Genomic DNA, 22,504 nt, shown 5'->3' on the forward strand with positions numbered 1-22,504 from the left:
TGTGAGAGTTGGACTGTGAAGAAGGCTGAGCGCAAAGAATTGATGCTTTTGAACTGTGGTGTTGGAGAAGACTCTTGAGGGTCCCTCGGGCTGCAAGGAGATCCAACCAGTCCATTCTGAAGATCAGCCCTGGGATTTCTTTGGAAGGAATGATGCTAAAGCTGAAACTCCAGTACTTTGGCCACCTCATGCGAAGAGATGACTCATTGGAAAAGACTTTGATGCTGGGAGGGATTGGGGGCAGGAGGAGAAGGGGATGACAGAGGATGAGATGGCTGGATGGCATCACTGACTTGATGGACGTGAGTCTCAGTGAACTCTGGGAGTTGGTGATGGACAGGGAGGCCTGGCGTGCTGTGATTCATGGGGTCGAAAAGAGTTGGACATGACTGAGCGACTGATCTGATCTGATCTGATCATTCGAAGATATACAGTTAAGGTCCCCACTACTTCCAGGTTATAAGTCTGTTATTTTTATTAGTTTGAAATAAGATCAGAATGGTATCTCACTCAATATGCACAATTTATTTTCATAAACAAGATTTATAATAGATACTCCGCTTTTAAGAGAATAACTCTTCCATCAATTGTCCTAACAGTTGATGCTCCTGCTTCTCAACCATATCCTGCCTCAATGGCACCATTATTCACATCTTCCAACTGCACAAGAGTGCTGGAATATACATCCTCATACAAATACAACTTTTGTTTCTCTTTCCTTCTATGGAGAGAGAATTCTCCAATGTTCATGGTAGGAGAGTCTTCTTAGTACTCCATTTCTTTAATTTCTCTTAAAGAGTCTTTTGTAAAGAAAAAGTTAGAAAGGAACAAATATTTACTCAAGAACAATAAATTCATCATATTATCATTCACCCTTCTTCAATGATATGTCAAAATCATATTTCCTTATTTATTTTAAAATGTATCTATTTGTAAATGTATATATGATAAAACAAATAGTGTTGTTAAATGAATTACACAAGTTCTAAACCAAACAAGTTAAGTATAATTTTGAACTGTATAGCTTTGACCCTATGGCATAAAAATTTGAAGTACAATAGATATAGAAAATGTTTCTAAACATTTTTTTTTTTTTTTACAAGTCATATTTCTACTTTACAGAAAAACAAAACAAAATGAAAACAACTAAGAAAGCAAGCTAAGTAAACTGTCTAGAGAAATATAGAAATACAGGATGGGAGTTTAGTCTCTCAGCTAGTAGACTCCAGAAGGATTTGGAAGGAATAAAACAGCTGTTTGAATGTGACTGTTTGTTTCTAAACATTTTTAAATAAAATCTACTTTTAAGTTAAAATTCAGTAAGATTAATTAATAATCAACATCTAGAAACACACATATATATACCCACATGCACACATGTATATACATATATAATTTCTTAGCTATCCTTCTACTGTTTGGAAAGATGGAGGGGAAGAAACCATTACGAAAAAAGAAAATATTATTAATACTATTGAGTGATAAAGTAGAGTCCCCATAGAATGAAACAAAACAGTTCATTTCCTTTTCTTTCAATCCCCTTATTAGTTCATGCCATGTCTACCTTAAAAGTTTTTGTTGTCCCTGTACTTCCTCGAGGTCCTGACTTTCAGACAAGAAATGTATGTATGCTATGTAGAGGACACTAGCTTTAAAACCGCTAAACCGCTTGTCTTCTATTTGGCCATAGACTGGGTGACTTAAACAACAAATATTTATTTTCTCATAATTCTGGAAGCTGGGAAGTCAAAGAATAAGATTGCAGTATGGTCAGGCTTTTGGTGAGGGCCTCTTCCTGGCTTGCAGATAGCTGCCTTCTCACTGTACCCTCACAGAAATGAGAGAGTAAACTCTGGTGTCTATTCCTCTTTTCAAAGATCACTAATCCCATCATGTGGGCTTCCACCCTCATGACCTCATCTAAACTCAATTACCTCCCAAAGGCCTTATCTCTTAATATCATCACACTGGAGGTCAGTGCTTCACATATAAATTTTGGGGAGAAAATAAACATTAATTTCATAATACCTCTCACTACCTCTAGAAATCTAGCAACAGTTTAGCTATGAAACACAGGTTTCTCTTACACTAACAACTTCTTACAGCTCTACTGTACTGTTCTTCTCACCCATTGGATATCCAACAACTGCTCTTCAAATATACTCTCCATCCTTCCCCAACCTGCTCTGTGCCCCAGAGGTCAGCTTTCTGGACTGCACCTAGTGTGCCCCACCTTCTGCCTGCAAACTGGGTTTAGCCAGGTGGCGGCATCTACAGTGGATCAAAAGATGAGAGAATTAACCTGACTTTTATTCATTCAGTTCAGTTCAATCCAGTCACTCAGTCGTGTCCGACTCTTTGCGACCCCATGAATCGCAGCACGCCAGGCCTCCCTGTCCATCACCAACTCCCGGAGTTCACTCAGACTCACGTCTATCAAGTCAGCGATGCCACCCAGCCATCTCATCCTCTGTCGTCCCCTTCTCCTGCCCCCAATCCCTCCCAGCATCAGACTGATTATATTCTTTGCAGCCAAAGATGGAGAAGCTCTATACAGTCAACAAAAACAAGACCAGGAGCTGACTGTGGCTCAGATCATGAACTCCTTATTGCCAAATTCAGACTTAAATTGAAGAAAGTAGGGAAAACCACTAGACCATTCAGGTATGACCTAAATCAAATCCCTTATGATTATACAGTGAAAGTGAGAAATAGACTTAAGGGACTAGATCTGATAGATAGAGTGCCTGATGAACTATGGACGGAGGTTCGTGACATTGTACAGGCGACAGGGATCAAGATCATCCCCATGGAAAAGAAATGCAAAACAGCAAAATGGCTGTCTGAGGAGGGCTTACAAATAGCTGTGAAAAGAAGAGAAGCAAAAAGCAAAGGAGAAAAGGAAAGATATAAGCATCTGAATGCAGAATTCCAAAGAATAGCAAGAAGAGATAAGAAAACCTTCCTCAGCGATCAATGCAAAGAAATAGAGGAAAACAACAGAATGGGAAAGACTAGAGATCTCTTCAAGAAAATTAGAGATACCAACGGAACATTTCATGCAAAGATGGGCTCGATAAAGGACAGAAATTGTATGGACCTAACAGAAGCAGAAGATGTTAAGAAGAGGTGGCAGGAATACACAGAACTGTACAAAAAAGATCTATCTTCATGACCCAGATAATCACGACGGTATGATCACTCACCTAGAGCCAGACATCTTGGAATGTGAAGTCAAGAGGGCCTTAGGAAGTATCACTACGAACAAAGCTAGTGGAGGTGATGGAATTCCAGTTGACCTATTTCAAATCCTGAAAGATGATGCTGTGAAAGTGCTGCACTCAATATGCCAGCAAATTTGGAAAACTCAGCAGTGGCCACAGGACTGGAAAAGGTCAGTTTTCATTCCAGTCCCAAAGAAAGGCAATGCCAAAGAATGCTTAAAATACCACACAATTATTCACTCAAAACGCACCAAAACTGATTGTGTCTTCCAAAGGCCATACTGTCAGGTGTCTTCTGGATTCTGGCCATCAGTCCTTCTCCTGCCCTTCAGGCCTGTGTTTGGCAATGGTCTGCACTGACATTGGCAGATCTTTACTCATCTAGCACCCGTGGAAATAATCTGTCATGCTGTCCTTAATGACCCTACCCATTTCCTTCCAGAATTCTAACTACACACAGATTCCCTGTCTCCCTTCTCCATCTTAACAAAGATCCCCTCCTATTAGCTTAACTTTTCATGAGCCTGGACCCCAGAGGGAGTAAGGTAAGTGCCAAATCACAAAAAGGGTCAAAGGCAGGAAAATTCCATTTTGCCACATGAAGGACTGAATTGTATGAGTGACAAATCCAAGTCAAACTACTAACAGAGACCTATATATGGATGGACGTTGTCAGGAGTTTAAAACTGACCATATTTGGTTTGAAAAGATGAAAATTCTACCCTCAGTTAAAGCTTTGCTCCTCAGCTGCCAAGTCAAACATTGCAATATACTCACCAGCCTGCAACACTTTTACATTTAAATGTAACCACTTTTCTGAAATTTTGCCCACTATAATTTAGACATAAGGAGAGTTTCCTTTTAACTTGATAATATTTTAAAATTTTTCCAGTATTTTGACAAAAAGACCCTAAGAAATTATGAAAATCATTTTGAGAGGAAAAGATCAAGGGCCTTCTCAGAAGGTTTTTAAAAGCAGGCTTGGTTCACATCACACGGGTATCATTGAGGAGCATCTTCTGGGATGACTTCCAGAAGCAGAATGTGCTCAGGCTGGACAGTTGCTACTCTGTTTATTCTCTCCCCCTCCCCCAACACCAGATTTTTCAGATAAAATCAAGGCCAAAATTAATATAATGGGGAAAGTAAGCTATGAAAATGAAGTCTGTGCAGTAGGAAATTACCCTACCTTGAACCATAGCAATATTCTTCACTTTATTCTTTTTTTTTTCCTCAATACCCGCAACCCACTCCAGTGTTCTTGCCTGGAGAATCCCAGGGATGGGGGAGCCTGGTGGGCTGCTGTCTCTGGGGTCGTACAGAGTCGGACACGACTGAAGCAACTTAGCAGCAGCAGCATGAAAAATTTTGGAAAAATATATACATCCCTTTGGGTTTCCCAGGTGGCTCAGTGGGTAAAGACCCTGTCTGCAGTGCAGGAGACGCAGGAGTTATGGGTTCAATTCCTGGGTTGTGAAGATCCCCTGCAGGAGGACACAGAAACCCACTCCAGTATTCTTGCATGGAGAATCCCATGGACAGAGGAGCTTGGCAGACTACAGGGGTCGCAAAGAGTCAGACACCACTGAAGCGACTGAAGATGCACACATGCATCCCTTTGTAAGTTTCTCAGATGACACATAAAAATTTTTTTTACCACAGTTTAAATAGCTGCAAAGAATGCAATTTCTAGAATATTATAAATACTAACATTACTGTTTTAAAGTAGTCAGTGGGATATAGGTATTATCAATTTGATACCACCATCTATTTATTAATAATTGAGCAAATACATGACAAGCTTTTAATTATAAGAAATTTGTCTTCGTCCTTTTTCCTCTAAAAATGATTATTTCATAAGGCTTCCCTTTCAGCATCTACAGAATATGATTTTAAAGTAATATTTTATCTGCTCAAAAATACTTTTGACCACTTTAGCATACTTCTTTATTATATAAACATATCTATAAATTGCAATTGATTTTTATTGCCTGTAATTATAAACATCTAAGAATTATAAATTTCCTTCTGGAGTGAGGTATTGTTATAACCATCAGTAGTATAAAATAATAATAATTACTATTAAAAGTATTAGTAGTAAATAACTGAACAAGACAATAAAAATAAGTCACAAATTTTGGTGAGGAATTACTAAATACAAAAAGAAAAATGTATTTGAAATGCTTATAAGATGACTTAGGGGTAGTGCTTATGGCTCCTTGATTGAAGAAGACTTTGTTAAAACCAATACTTTGAATTTGTCCCTTCCCCACTCTTACCCCAGAGGCTTTTACAGCACTGAGCAGAGCAGTATGGTAAGTTCAAGGTGGATGAGCCATCTGCATTTCTTTGATATAAAATGGAAAAGGAGCAACTTTGCAAAGGGAAGAGGGAAAAGAAAATAACAGATGAGTTATCAAGCAAATTGATTTTTTTAGCGTGCATATGGAAGACAAATGGAAAACTGATTCCCTTAAAACCACTTTTGCTCACATACCCCTCATTAGGCCTCCAAATGCCCCAGTAGAATCTATGGATATGGTTCTATCTGTACAACTGAGAGGGGTGAGAAAACTTCCCACAGAACTCTATGAAACAGCAGCACAGGGCTCCCATGCAACACCCTCACTTCCACAGGGTATCAGCCTACTCCTTTTATTTTAGGGATGCTACTGTACTTAATCATCAAGCTCTTAAGCTATGAATTTAAAAATGAATTTGGCAAAGTCCTAATTACTCAATACTTGATGAAATTTATATTTTGTGGACATTGGTTCATTTATATCCTTTTAGCTTTAAGACTTCATTTAAATTAGCCTAGGAAAAATGAGCAGTCAATGAACAAATACTTAGTGGGTGTAAACCACATGTTCAACTCTGTATTAAGTCATGAAAAGGTCTCAAACAAAAAGTATAGATACTATCCTGAGAGTAGGAGTCTTCCTGGAGAAAGTAACCAGAAAAGATATGATTAATAAGACAATATACTATAACAACACAGTACATAAATATAATTTAATGCAGCAACAATAAATACACTATAACTTAATTGCCACATGAGAAGTTCAGGGAAAGACATAATTATGGAAAGGGAATTACATGAAATGAACAAAGAATTCTCACAGTGGAGAGACTATATAATGATAAAATTATTCAAATTTGAATTTCAGAAGTTCATTGCTTCCCCTGAAGGGCATATATACTGACTAGCCTTCTGGACAAAAATGAAATCTATAGTTAGCTATCAGAAAAATGCAAATCAATGAGTGCTATGGTCTAGATGTTTATGTGCCCTGAAAATTCATATATTGAAATCCTAGTGTTCAATGTGATGGTATCAAGTGAGGCTTAAGACTTCCCTGGTGGCTCAGATGGTAAAGCATCTGTCTACAATGCGAGAGACCCGGGTTTGATCTCTGGGTCAGGAAGATCCACTGGAGAAGGAAATGGCAATCCACTCCAGTACTATTGCCTGGAAAATCCCATGGACAGAGGAGCCTGGTAGGCTACAGCCCATGGGGTCGCAGAGTCAGACACGACTGAGCAACTTCACTTCACTTACTTAGGTCATAAGGGTGAAGTGCTCATGAACAGGAGTGCTTGTATGAAAGACCCCAGAGAGCTCCTTAGCCCCTTCCACCATGTGAAACCAAAGCAAAAGACAGCTGTCTATGAACCAGAAAACCCTCAATTAACGCCATCTGCCAGCACCATGATCCTGAACTTCTCAGGCTCCAGAAACATGAGAAATAAATGCGTGTTGTTTATAAGTCATCCAGTCTATAGGTATTTTGTTATAGCAGCCCAAGAAGACTAAAACGTAGTGAAAAGTACTAAAAGTACTAAAAAGCAGTACTACCTACCATCCTCTAGGCTGACTATACTCAAAAAGGGTAAACATACACAAATGTTGATAAGAATGTAGAGAGACAGTGATGTATAGAACAGTCTTATGGACTCTGTGGGAGAGGGAGAGGGTGGGAAGATTTGGGAGAGTGGCATTGAAACATGTAAAATATCATGTAGGAAAAGAGTTGCCAGTCCAGGTTCGATGCACGATGCTGGATGCTTGGGGCTGGTGCACTGGGACGGCCCAGAGGGATGGTATGGGGAGGGAGGAGGGAGGAGGGTTCGGGATGGGGAACACATGTATACCTGTGGTGGATTCATTTTGATATTTGGCAAAACTAATACAATTATGTAAAGTTTAAAAATAAAATAAAATTAGAAAAATTAAAAAAAAAAACACACACTTAAAAAAAAAAAAAAAGAATGTAGAGAAACTGGAACACTCACACACTGCTGGTGAAAATGTAAAATGGTGCTGCCACTTTGAAAAAGTTTAGCAGTTCCTCAAAAGAACAAACATGGAGTTACAATGCTATGCTAAGTCGCTTCAGTCGTGTCCGACTCTGTGCGACCCCATAGATGGCAGCCCGCCAGGCTCCACCTTCCCTGGGATTCTCCAAGACCCAGCAATTCCACCCCTATGTATAGATGCAAGAAAAATGAAAATATGTTTCTATAAACACTTGTACCCAAATATTCATAGTAGCGTTATTCATTATAACCAAAAAATGAAAAACAACCCAGATATCCATCAATTGATGAATAGATAATATTGCTACAAAGGAACATTATTCAGCAATAAAAAGGAATGAAGTACTGATATATGACGTGACATGAATAACCTTGGAAATATTATGATATATTAAACAAGCCAGTGACAGAAGACCACATTATATAAATTATTTTATATGAAGTGCCCAGAATGGGCAAATATACAGAGACAGATGATAGACCATACTTGCATAGAGCTGGGAAGATGGAGGAATTGGGGATAAGAGCTAAAGTGTAAACAGTATCTCTTGGGGTTATGAAAATGTTCTAAAATTGATTGTGGTGATAGTTGTACAATGCTGTGTATATACCAAAACCCATTGAATTATACACTTTAAATTTGTAAATTGTATGGTATATGAATTATAGCTCAATAAAGCTGTTATGTAAAAAAGGAAACCTAAAAATACATCTAAATTTTTTCCAGTGGCTTCTATCTTCTATTTGGACCATTCTCCCAAGTCATACAAAGTACATGTACTTCTTTCTACTATTTTAGTGCAGTGTTTTCTGAGGCACTTTAGAAATCTTTGGGTTGAACCTGCAGCCATGTGGGTGGCCCTTCCCTCCCAGTGCTCAGGGTCAACCCACCCCCCTTGGAGAAGCATGAGCCATTCCCTTTGAGCTGAAACATTGTCCACCTGTTTCCCCCTCTTCCCTTTGTTGTTGAATAACTAGCAATGCCTTGACTATTAAGCTGTAAATGTTTCAGTATTAACTCCAGCTTTCTCATACTATCAGTTAAAGTAGGAGGTGGAGAATAATCCTAACAATAGTTGGGCCATGATTTATTTTTCATTTACCTTTGAAATAATTTATGTGCTTTATATCACAGATTGAAATTATTAATTTTATTTCGGATTCAATATTAGCATTCCCAGAGCATAATACTCTCACTGTAGAGAAGGTTGATGGAAAACTATCTGAGGTATTTCTAGTTTTCAGAGAAAAGCAACTGCAGAACTGAACATTCATTTTAAAATAAATATAAAATGTGTAATACGTACGCAAATAATAAAAAGTTCGTAATTTTTATCCTTTAGCTGCTTCCAAAACTATAATCAACATCTCACTTATGTCTGAAATAAAGCAAAGCATATCATACTAGCAAGCACATCTTAAATATTTTACTACAAGTTTCCTTTCAAATCAGTGTCTTATCTCAAGTCCAGGAGATTAAGAAGTAATTAACAGAGCTAATTAATTATCCATCCATGAACCTAAAAAGGACAGGAAGAGCCAGACACATTAAAAAAAAAAAAAATCCTAGACCAAAATGCAAGAGACTTGAGTTTACATCCTGAACCTAACATTTAATAACCATGGCAATTTTGTCAAAACTATGAAATTCTCTGAGCCTCTGTTTCTTTGTCTCTAATATGGTATAATAAAAATTGCCATGCCTTTCTCACAGAACAGTTCTTAGAAGCAAATATAAAAGTGTTCAGAGAAAATATAAAAGATACATACAATATTAAGAATTATAAGCTTGGTGAGAAAATTGGATCTTTTTCATTATGAAGTCACCTCTTCTCCGTTTGATTACTTTCTTATTTGCAAGCATTGATCCTCTTAGGTGAGTGATGTGTATTGAGTATCTTTTCTGGTGATAGTAAAGTTAAACAATTTCTCTAGCATTTTGTTTCATTCTTATATCATCCGTTTTCAATAAAGAATCCAAGGATAAAAGAGATCAAGTAACAAAGTTACACAGATGGTGATTTTAGAAACAGGAATTAAAACCCTAAACTCATATTTTCTCTATTATATGATACTAAAACAAGCTGAAATCAAGATTGGCAGGAGAAATATCAATAACCTCAGATATGCAGATGACACCACCCATATGGCAGAAAGTGAAGAGGAACTAAAAAGCCTCTTGATGAAAGTGAAAGTGGAGAGTGAAAAAGTTGGCTTAAAGCTCAGCATTCAGAAAACGAAGATCATGGCATCCGGTCCCATCACTTCATGGGAAATAGATGGGGAAACAGTGGAAACAGTGTCAGACTTTATTTTTCTGGGCTCCAAAATCACTACAGATGGTGACTGCAGCCATGAAATTAAAAGACGCTTACTCCTTGGAAGGAAAGTTATGACCAACCTAGATAGCATATTCAAAAGCAGAGACATTACTTTGCCAACAAAGATTCGTCTAGTCAAGGCTATGGTTTTTCCTGTGGTCATGTATGGATGTGAGAGTTGGACTGTGAAGAAGGCTGAGCGCTGAAGAATTGATGCTTTTCAACTGTGGTGTTGGAGAAGACTCTTGAGAGTCCCTTGGACTGCAAGGAGATCCAACCAGTCCATTCTGAAGGAGATCAGCCCTTGGATTTCTATGGAAGGAATGATGCTAAAGCTGAAACTCCAGTACTTTGGCGACCTCATGCGAAGAGTTGACTCATTGGAAAAGACTCCGATGCTGGGAGGGATTGGGGGCAGGAGGAGAAGGGGACGACAGAGGATAAGATGGCTGGATGGCATCACTGACTCGATGGAGGTGAGTCTCAGTGAACTTCGGGAGTTGGTGATGGACAGGGAGGCCTGGCGTGCTGTGATTCATGGGGTCGCAAAGAGTCGGACACGACTGAGCGACTGATCTGATCTGATCTGAACAGAAGGAAGGGGTGGACTCTCCTTTCCTTGAACTCCTGAACAACTCTCATCCCTTTAAAGCAACCAAAATACAGTGTCCACTGTCTATAGTCCAGGAACTTTGAAGGTAAGATGATCTGAAGACAGTTATCAAGTTTGGATGGTAATAGGTCACAATTTTCCTATTACAATCTCTATGTTGGTTGTCTTTATATAATTATCAACAGTGCCCTCCTTGTACTCTTGAAAACGTTTGGTTTAGACCTGACATATTGCTGCTGCTGCTGCTGATGCTGCTAAGTCACTTCAGTTGTGTCCAACTCTGTACAACCCCATAAAGGGCAGCCCACCAGGCTCCTTTGTCCCTGCAATTCTCCAGGCAAGAACCCTGAAGTAGGTTGCCATTTCCTTCTCCAATGCATGCATGCATGCTAAGTTGCTTCAGTCGTGTCTGACTCTGTGTGACACTATGAACAGCAGCCCACCAGGCTCCTCTGTCCACAGGATTCTCTAGGCAAGAATACTGGAGTGGGTTGCCATTTCCTTCTCCCCTGACATACTAACACTGTCTTTACACCATGAATGTTAGTCAGAATTATCAATTAGAATTAGATCAGTATTTCTCAACTGTCATCATTAGACATCAGAATTGTAGCTTTGTAATGTGCTACAGGTTTACATATTTTTTAAAGTTGTATGAAGTTAAGCTAAAAGGGAATATATATGTCTGAGGAAGATAAAAACCAGGTAAGCAACTAGACTGAAGAGAAAACAAAGACGAGAAATACAGAAGTCATTAACATGTAATGAAGAAATGTGATACTGAATGTGTCAACATATTCAGAGAAAAATAACTTGGTCACTCATAATAAGATATTTTCAAAGACAGTTTGGTAAAAGCAATATATCTCCCCTAACACTTAATATTATCCCTTCATAGAAAGCAAGTACAGTGAATAAGAATGCATCCCCTAAAGGGACTAGGTTAATTATTTTCATCCTTGTGTGTTCCTATGAGTAAATGGTTTCCAGCGATTCATCCCTTGGAAAGAATATCAGCCTCAAATCAGTACTTGGCTTGTTTTTCATCTACCTCCTGATTTTAAAATAATCACAAAGATCTGTCACCTTTTACTCTTGATGTTGCAACCTTAATATTTTCTTCTACTCTTGTTGAATTATCTAATTCTTATATTGTTTTTGCTATTTAAATTCAAAGTTGTAGAAGCACATGGTAAGGATGTGGAGCAATTAGAACTCTCATTTACTGCTGGTGGGAGTACTTGTCATTGTTCAGTCACTCAGTCACGTCCAACTCTTTGCAACCCCATGGAATGCAGCATGCCAGGCCTCCCTGCCCATCACCATCTCCCAGAGCTTGCTCAAACTCACGTCCATTGAGTCGATGATGCCATCCAATCGTCTTATCCCATTGTCCCCTTCTCTTTCTGCCTTCAATCCTTCCCAGCATCAGGGGCTTTTCTAATGAGTTCGCATTTTTGCATAAGGTGGCCAAAGTATTAGAGCTTCAGCTTCAGCATCAGTCCTTGCAATGAATATTCAGGACTGATTTCCTTTGGGATTGATTGGTTTGATCTCTTTGCAGTCCAAGGAACTCTCAAGAGTCTTCTCCAACACAGTTCAAAAGCATCAGTTCTTCAGCACTCAGCCTTCTTAGTACAATCACTTTATAAAATTGACTGTAGTTGCCATACTGTACATCTCCAGCACTTATTTATTGCTGGATGTTTGTAACTTTTAACTCCATTTATTCATTTCATCCACTCCCCATCTTCTTTCACAACCATCAATATATTCTCTGTATCTTTGAGTTCTCTTTCTTTTTCTTAGATTTCACATTTAAGTGAGATCATACAGTATTTGTCTTTGTGTAATTTATTTCACTTAACGTTATATCCTCAAACTTCACCCATGTTTTGCCAATGGCAGAATTTTTTTTCTTTATGGGTGAGTAATATTCCACTGTATATATCTGCCACAATTTTTAATCCATTCATCTGTTGATGGGTTATGAGGTTGTTTTCCATGTCATGGGTATTGTAAATAATGCTGCAGTGAACATGGGGGTGCTGATATCTTTTCAAGTTAGTGTTTTTGTTTCCTTCAGATAAATAACCTGAATCCAATTGCTGGATCAAGGCAATAGCAACCCACTCCAGTACTCTTGCATGGAAAATCCCATGGACGGAGGAGCCTGGTAGGCTGCAGTCCATGGGGTCGCTAAGAGTCAGACACAACTAAGCGACTTCACTTTCACTTTTCACTGTCATGCATTGGAGAAGGAAATGGCAACCCACTCCAGTGTTCTTGCCTGGAGAATCCCAGGGACGGGGGAGCCTGGTGGGCTGCCATCTGTGGGGTTGTACAGAGTTGGACACGACTGAAGTGACTTAGCAACATGGTAGTTCTACATTAAAAGATCCTTTGGCTGTGTGTGGTAAAAGCAATTTCTGGGAGAAGAGTGGATTCAAAATTAAACATGGAACCTATTGAGATGGTTCAGGTAAGACATAAACTTAGATCAGGGAAGGGAAATGAAAATGGAAGAAGATGAAAGCATTGGTTTTGAAGATAGAACTAATAGACTTGATGGGGAAGGAAGCTATGAGAGAAATGGAGAAAATAAAGCTGATTCTTAATTTGGGGTACTGACCAATTGTGTAATGAGAATGTCTAGAGGGTTGGCAGTAGACATCAATGGCTAATTTTTGAATATATAAGGTGTGAAATGTCATAGTTGTCAAAAGGATATATGAATTTTAAGCTTGGAAGAAGGCACAGCAAGAGCTAAAAATTTGGAAATTGTCTCTGTTTATAGCCATTAAATTGGAATGCCTCATAACTTGGTTTTCAACCCTCAATATTTTTCAACTCAATATTTTATCAGTGACTCTGGACAAAGGTATAAGCAAAATTACAGAGTAACAAAAGGAAGAAAACAACTCAAAGCATGACACAATTTAATAGGAATAATGTACTTATCCTCTTAAATTCAAATCGTTAATTACTTCATACTAGCAGTATGACCTAACCAAAATACAAATGAATACAAAAGACTTAGAGATTTTAATATCTAATAGGATTAATCTGAATCAGCACTAGGATAGAGTAGTCAAAAAAAATCAAACAGTCTAGAGATCACCATGACAAAGAAGTATTCTTGCTTTATTCTGTACTTTTCAAACTCCAGACCAAGTGTTATACTTTAAGTGTGGCTTTTGAAATATGAAAAAGGTTCAGAGAATAAGAAAATTACAAGAAGCATTTGAAAACAGTAACACATGAAGAATAACTGAAGGAAATAGAAATCTGTTCAACTAGAAAAGAGATTCAGTAGGGACAGGGGTTTTTGTTTAGAAACTATTTTCAAATATTCATAGGGCAGATATTTCACCCTTTGTTTTAGCTATAGAGGACAGAAGATGATATAGAGATAGAGAAAGAAAAAGGAGGGGAGGGAAGGAGAATTTTAGGTAGATAGATGACCCCAGCATGTATAATGAAGAATTTTCTAACAACCAAATTTAGGTTGCTTTATAAAGTAATTCACCATTGCTAGATATTCCAGCAGAGCCTGCATGTAATATATGAAGATTTGTTTATGAGTGATCATTAGTCTAGAACCTCTAAAATACTTCTCAACCCTGAGATATTGTTAATGAGTAAGACTGTGACTGGGGAAAATAATATTTTGAAAGGAAGAAAACAAGAAAGAGAAGAAAGAAAAGGGAAAGGGAAAGAAAAGGAAAAATAGTTGTCATAGCAGCACTACCTATGGCAGGAAAAAAAAAAAAAAAAACAAGAAAACACTAAAGAAATTTTAGAGAAAATAAGATACATTGCAGGAGTGTGGGCTCTAAAGTAGCCTTTAATATCCCCAAACATTTCCTTACACTTAAAAGAATTTTAACTGAATTTTAATCTTTTTTCTAAAGGACAGTCTAACACTGGTAAGATTATCAGCATCCTAAAAATTTAACTGCATTTTAATCTTTTTTTCTAAAGGACAGTCTAGCACTGATAGACTATCAGCATCCTAATTTAAGCCTAACAATTGTTACCTCTTGCTTACTCTATTATGCTACCTTTTTAATGAAAAAGACTTGCAATACATACATGGTGAAATTGGATATGCTTTTCCAAGATGTTAAAATAATAACTCAAGTTTTTGGCTCAAACATTTAGCTATTTGTGCTCTACTCCTTCAGAAAATACTTTGCTTTCATAGTAAGAGTCTTTAGAACCAAGTAATTTGAGTAGCATGCCCTTTACAGCAACATTCTGCAAATTCTACTATTTCCAAATAAAGTAGTGTGCAGTTTTTCAGGACCACAGTATTTTACTACATAAGTTTATTTTCAGTGACTTGTTTATCCAAGAGCTTCCAAAGACCATAATATATTTTAAAAAGGAAAAAAGCATACTTATTATTAGTAAAGTGTGTAATTATATGAATATATATAAGTGACAAGCAGGATTTGATATTCATTTACTATTGTTAAAGGGAAAATAGCCACTCTACCTATCTGGTAAATAATTGTTATCATATACCAAAGTGAGACGATGACGTAAACACAGATGTTATAGGAAACTGCAGATTTCAGTGAAGTTTGTTTTTTGTTTTGAGGTTAGCATGATGAGAAAGTTCAGATGTTTCAAAGGGTTGCTATCTTTTTTTAAAGAAAATGCAAGCATTTACTAAAGTTGCTTTTGAAATAATACATTTAATAATTATTTAAGGAGAGAAAAATTACCTTATTCAGACACACAAGAATGTCAATGGTCCCATTGGTAATGTATTTAATAGAGTAACTTAAATATCGACTTTTGGATTCAATCCTCTCACTATTATAAATAAGGAACTTACAAGTTAATTAGCAGTTGGCAGGCAGTGAGGGCCTAACTGACCTTCAACTTTCAGTGTCCCAAAAAGAATGGATACAGACACCTAAATTGACTTATTTCATGTCCTTATGGAGTACAGAAATCTGCCTTACAGTTCATGTAATCAAAAAACAAAAATAGATATACTTTTAGTAAATCTTCTGGAAACAAAATTCTTCCCAGATATTTATTGATAGGAAAATATAATCTAAAAATTCTTCTGCCCAGGCCCTTGGCAACCTCCCAGTCTTCCATCTGCTCCATGCAGTTAGATTCCCTTTACTCTTGAGTCCCAGATGACTCTCTCAAGCATTAAAGGTCACCTAACAGACACCAAAACAGTAATTTACAAGAACCAGGTGGAAGGAATTCTGTATTTTTGTCTTTATTTTTCTAATGGAAATATACAATAAGATTAAAATTTATAAAATACAAAAACTAACAGACAAAACAAGCAAACAAAAAACTTCCCATACTTTTTTCTCTTGACCATTGTAAATTAACTGTGCTATTTTTAAAAATTGGCATTTATTCTAAAAGAAAGTAGAATAACATTTGCAAAAAAAGATTTACTAGAGAAAACAAAGGCTTCAAATTGAGCTATAATATTTTTTGTCCAAAATGAAACCCTAAATTAAGAAAACAACCTCTACATCTTTTGTAGCTAGTAATTTTATCGTGCACATTTCAGTTGGTATTTGAAAAGCATTTAACTCTGCAGCTTTGCAGAAATATGTTCCATTTGAATGTAGGGGAAATTGTACTTAATAAGAGTTTAATTTGAAAGTTAGTGTTCACCAGCACTTAGTGCCTATTTCATGTTCTGGAAAGATAAAATATCAAAGTCCTGGGGAAATGTCATATTTATACAATACGGTATTTCAGAAATCAATGGGGTACTCAAAAGTTTAAACAGGAACATCCTTTACTTATGGAAAACAGGATAAAATAAATCTAAAATTAATTCTCATGCATTGTTTTTAATGAGAATGGAATGACCTATCCTATTAGCTCTAATCATGAATACAGACTTCTTCTTCATTTATTTATTTCTAATAACTAAGTATTCCCAAACGAAAGTTAATTCTGGAAATTCTTGTGTATGAAAAGAGGTTCTGGGCCAGAGGAGGTACTATTTGAAACAGCCAGAAGATTAAGCTGGCATCAATTACAAACAAGATACTGTGTCTTAATATTAAAATAAAAATTTCCTGATTCACTGGTACAAGACTAATTTTACCCAAAATGTGAACGAAGAAACAAGTGACAGGTAAGAAAAAAAATGAACAAGTTTTCATTAAATGCTATACAACTCTCTAGCTTCAGTCCACAAAAGTTGATTACTGAATAATTTTAATAACAGACATTTAAAAAATCTATTTCTTTAAACTTTTTTGTCGGGAGGCTGTCCTATGTATTGGGGAGGGGATGATTGGAGGGTAAGGATGGAGAGGGGAGAAGATAAAAAGATACATGAATAAAGATGGAGTAGGGGCAGGAAGTTATGCAAGGAAGTTTGTGCAAGTCCCACTATGCACAAAGAGAATGGCTAGGGAAAAATATTGTAGGTCTTTCCAAATTTCTCAAACTTAGCCTTGCTACCAGCAAGCAAACCTGGGAAGGGATGCTTAAAGAACTTGGTAAACAACCACCTAGCTCTTTCACTAACAAATCCATGGACTTTTAGTTAAGGTCACCTAAAACTTGCAAACGTTATTCACTTGCTGAAGAATGTAAAAAATTATTAAAATTTAGTCTTCAGATGGAATCAAGAAGTCTCCAGTTCTCATTTTCCCAGCTATAATCATTCAAACAGTCCTGGCTTTTGTAAGAAAACTGTAGGAGGCTGCAAGGTGTATAGGGCCTAGCAGTTGCTTCTCTTTGTTCTTTTAATGAGATATATGTACATCCTTCAAAGAATACCAACATTATACTGAAAATCTGTAATTTAATTATTGATAATGAGTTCTGAAAATTGTACAGGGCAAATAAATGTCCTTAAGCTTAATTTTAAAAATCCCTGGGAGTTTCTGAAAAATTGGTATTACAATTCTGAGATTTAAGCATGGATTTGTAAATGAACAGCTGGAGCTTAATTTTTCCCATTCACATGAAGAACTGTTTCAGCAATATCTTATACAATGGTTCTCAGCCCAGTAAAGGAGGGGAAAAGGTGATTTTGTCCCCAGAGGACATTTGGCATGACTGGGAAGTACCACTGGCATCTGTGGGTAGAGGTCAAGGATGCTGATAAATAATCTGCAGTGCACAGGACAGCCCTCCACAACAAACAATAATCTGGTCCAAAATATAAATAGTGTCAAGATTAAGAAGCCTTGCCTAATCCAAATGCTTTAAATATTATTAAGTGATAACAGTGAAATCAAGAAGTCATTATTATCATTAAATACCAATTTGCACAAAGGTCATTTGAACAAACCTTGTCTATAGCCGCATGTAAGCTATACAGAGCGGGAAAAAAGACACATAAAGTGGTCTGGAAAAACTGAAAAAACTAGAGAAAAATATATATGTTTTTATTTATAAAAGTATTCACATACAATTTTCAAGGAACTAGAAAAATAACCTTCTTTCTTAGACACTATTCCAAGGAAGGTGAAAAACAAAATGATTATAAACTATGCTACCCATAAATACTAATCTGTTGTCAAGTTGTTACTCTTCAAATGTATCCACAACCATTGGAAAATCAGCCCTCTTGTCATGTCGCCTTTGATAACACAAAATAAATGTACTGATATGGGATAGTTCCTTGGGTTATAGGGCAATTTTTAAGAATTAAAGAGAATTTACTGGAAAGTAATTCTGTGGCTTGGGAGATCCAAGAGTGTGCTCAGCCATTTAGCCCCTACCCACCTCCTCTCTTTCCGGGTAGAAGTCCCAGTTAGCGGAAACAGGATACTATTTGCTGTGGTATCTCTTTCCTGGTAGATCTCCCAGTTAGAGGAAAACAGGATACTATTTGCTGTGGTAATCACTCTGGTTTAAACTTCTTGAGAACACCAGTAGCTAACATGTAAGCATTTACTAAAAGGATAAACAAAATCACCTTTATAGCTCCTCTAAAAAAATGTTATGTATTAAAATGGTAAAATGGACAAGAATTTCATCAAAATAAGAACCTTCATTGCAGAACTATTTACAATAGCCAAGACATGGAGGCAACCTAAATGTCCACTGACAGACGTATGGATTAAAAAAGATGTGAGATATATATATATATAATATATTTTTAATATATTTATATTATATTTATTTAATAGACATCCTGGAATGTGAAGTCAAGTGGGCCTTAGAAAGTATCACTACGAACAAAGCTAGTGGAGGTGATGGAATTCCAGTTGAGCTATTCCAAATCCTGAAAGATGATGCTGTGAAAGTGCTGTGCTCAATATGCCAGCAAATGTGGAAAACTCAGCATTGGCCACAGGACTGGAAAAGGTCAGTTTTCATTCCAATCCCAAAGAAAGGCAATGCCAAAGAATGCTCAAACTACTGCACAATTGCACTCATCTCATATGCTAGTAAAGTAATGCTCAAAATTCTCCAAGCCAGGCTTCAGCAATATGTGAACTGTGAACTTCCTGATGTTCAGGCTGGTTTTAGAAAAGGCAGAGGAACCAGAGATCAAATTGCCAACATCCGCTGGATCATGGAAAAGGCAAGAGAGTTCCAGAAAAACATCTATTTCTGCTTTATTGACTATGCCAAAGCCTTTGACTGTGTGGATCACAATCAACTGTGGAAAATTCTGAAAGAGATGGGAATACCAGACCACCTGATCTGCCTCTTGAGAAATTTGTATGCAGGCCAGGAAGCAACAGTTAGAACTGGACATGGAACAACAGACTGGTTCCAAATAGGAAAAGGAGTACATCAAGGCTGTATATTGTCACCCTGTTTATTTAACTTATATGCAGAGCACATCATGAGAAACGCTGGACTGGAAGAAACACAAGCTGGAATCAAGATTGCCGGGAGAAATATCAATAACCTCAGATATGCAGATGACACCACCCTTATGGCAGAAAGTGAAGAGGAACTAAAAAGCCTCTTGATGAAAGTGAAAGTGGAGAGTGAAAAAGTTGGCTTAAAGCTCAACATTCAGAAAACGAAGATCATGGCATCCGGTCCCATCACTTCATGGGAAATAGATGGGGAAACAGTGGAAACAGTGTCAGACTTTTATTTTTCTGGGCTCCAAAATCACTACAGATGGTGACTGCAGCCATGAAATTAAAAGACGCTTACTCCTGGGAAGGAAAGTTATGACCAACCTAGATAGCATATTCAAAAGCAGAGACATTACTTTGCCAACAAATGTTCATCTAGTCAAGGCTATGGTTTTTCCTGTGGTCATGTATGGATGTGAGAGTTGGACTGTGAAGAAGGCTGAGCACTGAAGAATTGATGCTTTTGAACTGTGGTGTTGGAGAAGACTCTTGAGAGTCCCTTGGACTGCGAGGAGATCCAACCAGTCCATTCTGAAGGAGATCAGCCCTGGGATTTCTTTGGAAGGAATGATGCTAAAGCTGAAACTCCAGTACTTTGGCCACCTCATGTGAAGAGTTGACTCATTGGAAAAGACTGTGATGCTGGGAGGGATTGGGGGCAGGAGGAGAAGGGGACGACAGAGGATGAGATGGCTGGATGGCATCACTGACTCAATGGGTGTGAGTGTCAGTGAATTCCGGGAGCTGGTGATGGACAGGGAGGCCTGGCGTCCTGCGATTCGCGGGGTCACAAAGAGTCAGACACGACTGAGCGACTGATCTGATCTGATCTGATCTGATGATATATTAAAAAGATGTGACGTGAGATAGATATATATATATAGAGATATATATATATAATGGAGTATTATTCAGCTTTAAAAAATAAATAATGTCATTTGCAGCAACATGGATGGACCTAAAAATTATCATCCTGTGTCAGAGAAAGACAAATATATGATATCACTTACATGTGGAATCTGAAATAAAAGGACAAATGAACTGAAATAAATACAAAACAGAAACAGACCTTCCATAGAAAACAAATTTTTGGTTACCAAAGAGGAAGGGGTCAGGGAAAGATAAACTAGGAGAATGGGCTTAGCATATACACACTGCCATACATGAAACAGATAACCCACAGGGTCTACTGAATAGCACAGGGAGCTGCACTCAATATTCTGCAATAACCTATGAGGGGAAAAAATCTGAAAAAGCATTTGAATCACCGTGCTGTACATCTAAAACCAACATGAAACTGTAAATCAAATATACTTCAATTAAAAAATAATAACTTTGAACAGATTCGAATCACGGGGGAGGTGCTCAGCAAATATTTGTAAACAAATAGACAAATTAATTTCTCTCTTTTAAATTCCACATTAAATACAATATATCTAGATGAATATAGATGGGTTTTCATTTAGCTTAAGTTTAAGAGACAGTTCTTCATAGATACCTATCATTTTACAAGTGAATCTATAACCTAAGCTATTCCAGTAAAACCACGTTAATTTCACCTTCCTTTTGGCCTCCTATCCCTGCCACCTGAAAAAAAAAAAATGAATCAATTGTGATAACTGTTGCAAAATGTCTTATTAACCCCACTGGACATGTAAATGTGACCAGAGGACAAGGAAGGATAAGGAAAGAAGTCTTAATGCAAGATGTCCAGCCACTGCCTAAGCCCACTCTAGCATGATGGGAGTGACTTTTTTCTTTGGATGAAACATCTTGAAATCTGGAATTTCAAGTTTGAGGGAAATAAATTTGTACAAAACGTTATGGCACTGTAAGCTCTTCTTTTTCCTGGTAATTGATATAATGGATTTCCTTAAGGATTAACATTTTCTATAATGCTTTCTATTCACTTCGATAAACAGTTGTTCAGCAACAATTCGATAAAAATCCCAACTCTCAGAGTCAAGTCTGCTTTGGTGAATGGAGGAGGTCGAGAAATATAGAAAACCCAATAAGTAGAATGTCTAAGCTATCATTCTGGAATTAATTGAACATCGATAAAATTGGGAAAGAAAGTAAAAAATAAGGTAATGGGCAAGCAGAACTACCTCTGGGAGAGAAGGGGCACAGATTGCAGGAGATTCAACCATGTAACACTCTACGGTGTAACAGCACTGCCATCCATAAGTGTTAGTAGCTCAGTCTGGTCTGACTTTTTGCAACCCCATGGACTTTAACCTGCCAGGCTCCTTTGTCCATGGGATTTTCCAGGCAAGAATACTACAGTGGGTAGTCATTCCCTTCACAAGGAGATATTCCTGACCAGGGATCAAACCTGGGTCTCCTGCATCATGGGAAGATTCTTTACTGTCTGAGCCACCAGGGAAGCCCTGTAGGTAAATTTTTTATTTAACTATTAGACTATTGAGTTTTGGCTCCAGAGTATTTTTCCAGTGCAGATAGATTCTGCTGTTTTTTTGTAAATTTTGTTTAAAAAAATAGTCTTTTTCTTTCAGAAGTAATTCTTCAAATTCAGTTCACACAAGGGCATTTGATATGTGCTGAGAGTTCCAAATGCACTGTATTCAGCAATACCTATCAGATGCCTACTGAGTCTTACGCTCTGAGCAAGGTGTAGGCACCCCCTCAGGTCTGGGAACCATTATTTTGCTTTTGGCAAATTTTCATTCAGTACTTTTCCTCATCTCATATCTTAAATCCTTTATGAACATGCAAGTGCCTCCCTTCCAAAAGCATTTGTGTGAGTAGTTCACAGGCTGGTTCATCTACTGCAATGTGGCTTTATGATAGTGGTTTGTTTACATGGTTCCTACAAGGTAGTGAAGATGTGAGTGCATTTTAGAGAAATCTGAAATCTTTCAACAGGATCTGATCCAAAGGAAAAGTAAGTTATAATTGGGGGAGAGAGAGAGAGAAATCAGATCTCCCATCATGGTCTGAAGGTATACACCTGTAGGGGCAGGAGGCTTAGGTACCCAATTCCATGTTCAGATGCGGCCTCCAGCAGACTCACCTACTCTATGGGCCTGGGATAACTGAATAGCTGAAGCACTTGCAAGGTCCCCTGGCACTTGCAGGAGCGCCTGGCAATCAGGTGTGTTATGGCTTCTTATCTCATGGTGCAGCAGTAACAATGTTGGATGAAAGTGGACGCTGTGTAGGGACCCC

Source organism: Bos grunniens, chromosome 4, assembly GCF_055505025.1.
Source record: "Bos grunniens cultivar Pamir isolate PY7600 chromosome 4, Bosgru_T2T1.0, whole genome shotgun sequence".
Taxonomy (NCBI): Eukaryota; Metazoa; Chordata; class Mammalia; order Artiodactyla; family Bovidae; genus Bos; species Bos grunniens.